This window comes from Anoplophora glabripennis, unplaced genomic scaffold, assembly GCF_000390285.2.
Source record: "Anoplophora glabripennis isolate ALB-LARVAE unplaced genomic scaffold, Agla_2.0 scaffold49, whole genome shotgun sequence".
Lineage (NCBI taxonomy): Eukaryota > Metazoa > Arthropoda > Insecta > Coleoptera > Cerambycidae > Anoplophora > Anoplophora glabripennis.
The window spans coordinates 1,000,968-1,006,967 of NW_019417201.1; the positions used below are offsets into that span (position 1 = coordinate 1,000,968).

A 6,000-nucleotide genomic window follows, 5' to 3' on the forward strand; every position below is an offset into this window, starting at 1 on the left:
CTCGTAGCAAATTTCCTTAGGAACAAAAGTCGATATGTATACCTCATGTCGATTAGAGGCTTATTTTCGGAGATATAAGCGAAAAACTGAAAAAAGAGCAATTTTTTTTCGTTTTAAATTTAGGCTTTTAATCTGTGTATTTTTTACTTAATTTTAAGCCCATAAAATTCGACGTAGGCCAGATTTTCGAAACAGGCATGTGTTTGGTCTAGTTCGCTCGGATTATTAACATACATACATAATAACAGGGCGTACCAAAATGAATATCGGGGTTTTAAAGCTTTGTAGAGGTTGTTAACTTACAATTACAAAGTATACATCAAATGAACGAGTAACTCAAACAGTTTGTCCTACAAGTATTCGTGCGCATGCTCTGGTTCCTCCGTCTTCCATTATAGCTGTTTCATATTGACAATTTATTCATGAATAAATTGACGATGTTCTTCATGAATTAATTCACGAATTTATTGGTAAACAGTGTGGTTTTACACTGCTACAGACTTTGTCAAGTTTTTTGACGCGTGAATCTGTTCTACCAACGAATGAAACAAGCAAATAAATTTCAAAAATGTCACCTTTCCACTCATAATTGTAGTGATACAACAGCGGTACCGTTTCGACACATATTATATAAATACTAGTTTTTGTAAGTAACAAATCAGTAAAAACAATGCAAAACTAGTACGACGCCACACATTTATCTACATATTCCAATAACATAACCTCATTACTGATCTGAGGTTGGAAATCTGTTGGGTTGGTACTTCTGAACTTCACGAATAAATTGACGAAAATTAGATCTTGATGTGCTACAACAATGGCTCTTTCCTCAATTACACGAAGCTGAACCAGAGAACTTTATTTGGCAGCAGGATGGTGCGCCGCTTCATTGGCATGCCTTCGTACGCGATTGGTTAAACAACATTGTTCCCGACAGGTGGATTGGCCGTAAGGGGCCATATGAAGAGCTTGTTTCGTATGGCCTTCACGTTCACCAGATCTGACGCCATGCGATTTTTACCTTTGGGGGTTTGTAAAGGATCGGGTGTATGTGCCTCCACTACCAGCTAACCCAAACGACCTACGACAGGATTGAAGCTGCAGTTGCATCAATTACTCCAGACACACTCAGCAAGGTTTGAGACGAACTCGGCCATCGACTCGATGTGTGCCTTGTGACGGAGGGTGCTCACATTGAACACTTGTAGGACAAACTGTTTGAGTTGCTCGTTCATTTGATGTATAATTTGTAATGATAAAGTCACTGTTATAAATTCTACAAAGCTTTAAAACACCGATATTCATTTTGGTACGCCCTGTTATGCATATCTATATCTCAAAACGCTTTATGTCGCTGGTGGTCATATGTTTTATGACTACACTTTTCTATAAAAAAATATATGAGATATGCTACGGATAATTTTCAATTATCAGTCCAGGAAAATAAGGAAAAAATGAGCGAGGTGGTATATACAGGGTGTCCGGTAAGTACCTCCTAATCTCTCGGGAGTGTATAGGGAAAGTCAAAATAAAACTAGTCCTTCCTATATTTTTTTTTCCTAATGTGCCCCCTAACGGAGTTATGGAGGGTCAAAGGGGTACCTAGAAATTAACGTTTAGGGTTATAACTTTGAAACCACCCTGTATATTTTAATAAAATTTTCGTACGTTGTATTACACATGGAGCTCTACGATTTGATGCTAAAATCAACTTTTTGCTATTATCAGGTGTCCAGAAACGGACTGGCCCTATCACAATTTTTCTCAAAATTTTGACAGAAGTAATTTTATCAAACTGAAAATATTATTATTAGATACTCTGAAGGTTTTTCTTTAAAAATGGTACTCTTTATTTATTTCGAAAAAATGAACGGTTTGCGAGATAAATCGGTTTTGAAAAAAATTGGTAACAAATACAACAACAATTAAAATTTATTTTTTTACAATAAAATCATTCCCGCTAGTGCCAGCCTACAGATTCACCATAAACATTTACTGGTGGTGAATTAAGGGAATGAATAATGCCGTTTCTTGTAAAATCAACATCTATGACCAAAATACATCTACAAATTATTATTGCTCTTGTCTCCATGGAGTTCTTTTCTATTGTTTTCGTTGTTAGACCCTGTTGATTTTAAAGTACTTGTCAAAGGCGCGTGACAGAATAAAAATTCAATTTTATTGTGGTATTCGTTTTAAGCCGTTAGAAATAACATTTAAAAATGGAAGAATATTCCTGTGCAGAATATGCTGATATGCACCTAATTTATGGGGAAGCATTATGCAACTCCGTGGAGGCAAGAAGACTTTATGAGGAAAGGTTTCCGGGTCGACATTTGCCGAGTCCAAAAACTTTTGAAAGAGTTGATCGTAGTTTAAGAGAAACAGGTAAAAAAAAATAGTGAAAAACGTTAGTGAAACTAATTTCTTCCGAATCCTTTATTTAGGAAGCTTTTTGCCACGCCGTGGTGGAGCAGGAGCCCCGAGGAGAGTACGAGACCCTCATGTAGAGGAACAAATATTGGAAGACGTTGCTAATAATCCTTCAAATAGCATAAGGAAGCTTGCGGCGCAAAACAATGTTACAAAATGGGCTGTACATGAAACTCTGAAAGAACAATTGCTTTACCCGTACCACATCCAAAAAGTACATGCTATGTCTCCAGATGATTATCCAAAAAGACTTCAATACGCCAATTGGTTTTTACAGCATCATATTCGGAATCATAATTTTGGTACATCTATTTTGTTCACCGATGAAGCAGGTTTTACAAGAGACGGCATAATTAATTCGCATAATCTACATGTCTGGGATGAAGAAAACCCTCACGCTTTAGTTCAAACTCGCTACCAACAAAGGTTTATGGTGAATGTGTGGGCTGGCATTATCGGGAATCATTTGATTGGTCCATTTATTCTGGAGCAAAGACTTAATGGTGCTCTTTATTTGCAATTTTTAGAGGAAAATCTAAATATTTTGTTAGAAGAAGTGCCCCTTCAAATAAGAACTGAAATGTGGTACATGCATGACGGTGCACCACCCCACTTTGATCGTTTAGTACGTCAACATCTGACGAATGTTTTTGGTGATCGATGGATAGGTCGAGGCGGACCTGTATTATGGCCACCTAGGTCGCCCGACCTAAACCCATTAGACTTTTTTCTGTGGGGTCATTTAAAAAATAACGTTTATTCAACACCCGTAAATAGTAGAGAGGAACTTCTGCTGAGGCTAACACAGAACTGTGACCATCTCCGCAATAATCACGGAATATTATTTCAAGTGCACCGGGAAAACATTCGTAGGATTAGAAAGTGCATTGAAGTACGGGGTGCTCATTTTGAACATCTACCGAAGTAACATTTAGGTACCTTTGTTCATTGTTGAATGTTCTTTGTTGCATGTCTTGTAAGTAAGTTATTTTTCAAATGTTATTTTTAATTGGTCACTACTTGCTCATAAAGTATAGCCAACCCGTTCAAAGATTTCTGGACTTGATAAAGTTAAAGAAATTAAATGCATGAAATAATATGTAAAAAAAATAAATTTTAATTGTTGTTGTATTTGTTACCAATTTTTTTCAAAACCGATTTATCTCGCAAACCGTTCATTTTTTCGAAATAAATAAAGAGTACCATTTTTAAAGAAAAACCTTCAGAGTATCTAATAATAATATTTTCAGTTTGATAAAATTACTTCTGTCAAAAGTTTGAGAAAAATTGTGATAGGGCCAGTCCGTTTCTGGACACCTGATAATAGCAAAAAGTTGATTTTTAGCATCAAATCGTAGAGCTCCATGTCTAATAAAACGTACGAAAATTTTATTAAAATATACAGGGTGGTTTCAAAGTTACAACCCTAAACGTTAATTTCTAGGTACCCCTTTGAACCCCCATAACTCCGTTAGGGGGCACATTAGGAAAAAAAATTATAGGAAGGACTAGTTTTATTTTGACCTCCCCTATACACTCGCGAGAGATTAGGAGGTACTTACCGGACACCCTGTATAAGTGTAGATTTGAGGACAGTCCTTATTTTCCTGGACTAATAATTGAAAATTAACTGCAGTATTTTTTCATAGGAAGTAAATTAAAAAAGTAATAAACATTTGCGTTCCCATCTCAGAACATAATAAAAATGCGCCCTCAAAGAATGTACGGAGAGTCCTCCTTAAGTATGTTATATAATTTTTTTTCTACTAGCGCTCTCCAGATGTGCCATTTTTTTACATCGGTAAGTAGTGAAAAAACTAAAAATAAAAAAGACAACACTAGCAACATGCTTGCAAGCTACAGCGGAAAGCATAGTATTAATACTCGTGGTGGGAACGTAATCGAAGAAAGCACAAGTTTAATCAAGTCGCTTGGAAGGCTTGGAGTTTTGCTAGCGCCGTCAGTTTGTACCGCGCCGAGATCTAGGTAGCCTGCGCGTTGCTTCGTTCAGGCGGTCGCGCAACGTGTTCGTATTCGCTCCTATTACGAAACTATATAGTTATTTTTCGACGTTTTTTTGAATTAAAACCGGAGAAAAATAACGTCCCACGACCTTATGTTGCATCGATCTCCTTCCCACGTTTGGATTTTCTTGTTACCGGTGAGTTTTTAAACTTTTGTTCGATTGTCCTGGAAATGAGGTTAAGTAATTTTTGTAAATGGGACATCCATGCATAAATCATTAGTTAACCGTTTAGACTAATGTACTGTCTACATCCACCTACTTGTATGTAACAAAGAATATGTAATGCCCATTTAAATCATTTTATTAAAGTGTTTGCTTATATAACACCGCCCATCATTTTGCCCCAGACCCAGACGTGTAGGTATCGCAATTTTCTTGTTTTTTTTATGCATACATTGATCCTTTTTTAATTGAGCTAACGTCTACGTTGTACGTAAGAATTGTGTATCTATTTTTTTAAACGTTTTAGCGTCTGTGTAAAAATTGCCATTATACTCACGATTCCCGCCCACTAGATTTCACCGACTGCTTTGCATTAAAATTATGATTTCTTTGAAGTTTTACGATAGTTTTTGTGCGGGGAAAACTCGATTCATTTTATGCATTTAGATTACTCGGATTACAGGCAGAGAAAGAAGTATTATTAGGTATTTTTTCTAAATAAATTTTAGGCGCCGGGTAATTTTAAATTTGTACCTACTTCAACAAACGCTTTCTTTAGCTGTTAATGTATTAAATTTCTATTTCAACAATATTGTGGGTCTTTAACCTGATTAAATTATTCAGCAGTTTTTTGCGTACGTACAGTGGCGAAATCGAATCGGACGATCCGTTTAGCAAAAAATCGTAAATCTACTTTTTATATCTAGACGAGAATAGTAGCAGTTTAATGGTATGTAGTTATTTTTAATTTTAACATCGATCTTCAAGGAAACAAGGATAAAAATGTGTGCAGATAAAGATTTATGTTTTTTTTTTCAAATGAATTAGTTTATTTCTAATATATCCTTAAAATTGAGACGATGAAAATAGTTTTTTTCAAGATATTTTTTAAACAAATCAAATATTTAAACATTAGTCCAATTAAATGGGCCTTTAAATTGCAATTTTGATTAAATTGCCGGAATTTTTGATATAAGTTAGTTTGAGGTATACATACAGGGTGGCCAAATGAAAAAGAACCAGAGCCAATTTCAGGAACTGCGTCAAGATTGTAGAAAAACGCTCAGACCCGTCGATTTCAGATTAAAGGGGGACCTTCTTTGCTGGTATTTTTGACTCCGCCACTTTCACCCTCAAGCAAGGGTAAGCATCACCCCAAAATATTTAAATGGCATTGGGGGTTGAGTAATATTTATTTTGAAAGCTCTTACAATTCTCTTTACAACAGACTTTAAATTTTATAATTCCGCCCAATACTTATTAAGAATTTTGATTTTAAAGTTGAAACTTATGTACAAACAATTAGTAACGGTAAAAATGTCAGTCATTCGAGTTAAGTACGCCAATGGTATAAATTTAGTATTTCTTGCGTTACATTG

The 6,000-nt window shown here is 35.6% G+C and overlaps 1 protein-coding gene across 2 annotated transcripts in view; it reads left to right on the forward strand.

Annotated features, from left to right (window-relative positions):
- The first annotated feature begins 4,418 nt into the window (after positions 1-4,418).
- Positions 4,419-6,000, forward strand: part of LOC108903867 (A disintegrin and metalloproteinase with thrombospondin motifs 9) — a 317,588-nt gene continuing 316,006 nt past the window's right edge. For both annotated transcript variants that reach the window (XM_018706198.1, XM_018706199.1), the window contains exon 1: positions 4,419-4,594. The gene's annotated coding sequence lies outside the window, so the exon portion shown is untranslated. The remainder of the gene's footprint in view (positions 4,595-6,000) is intronic.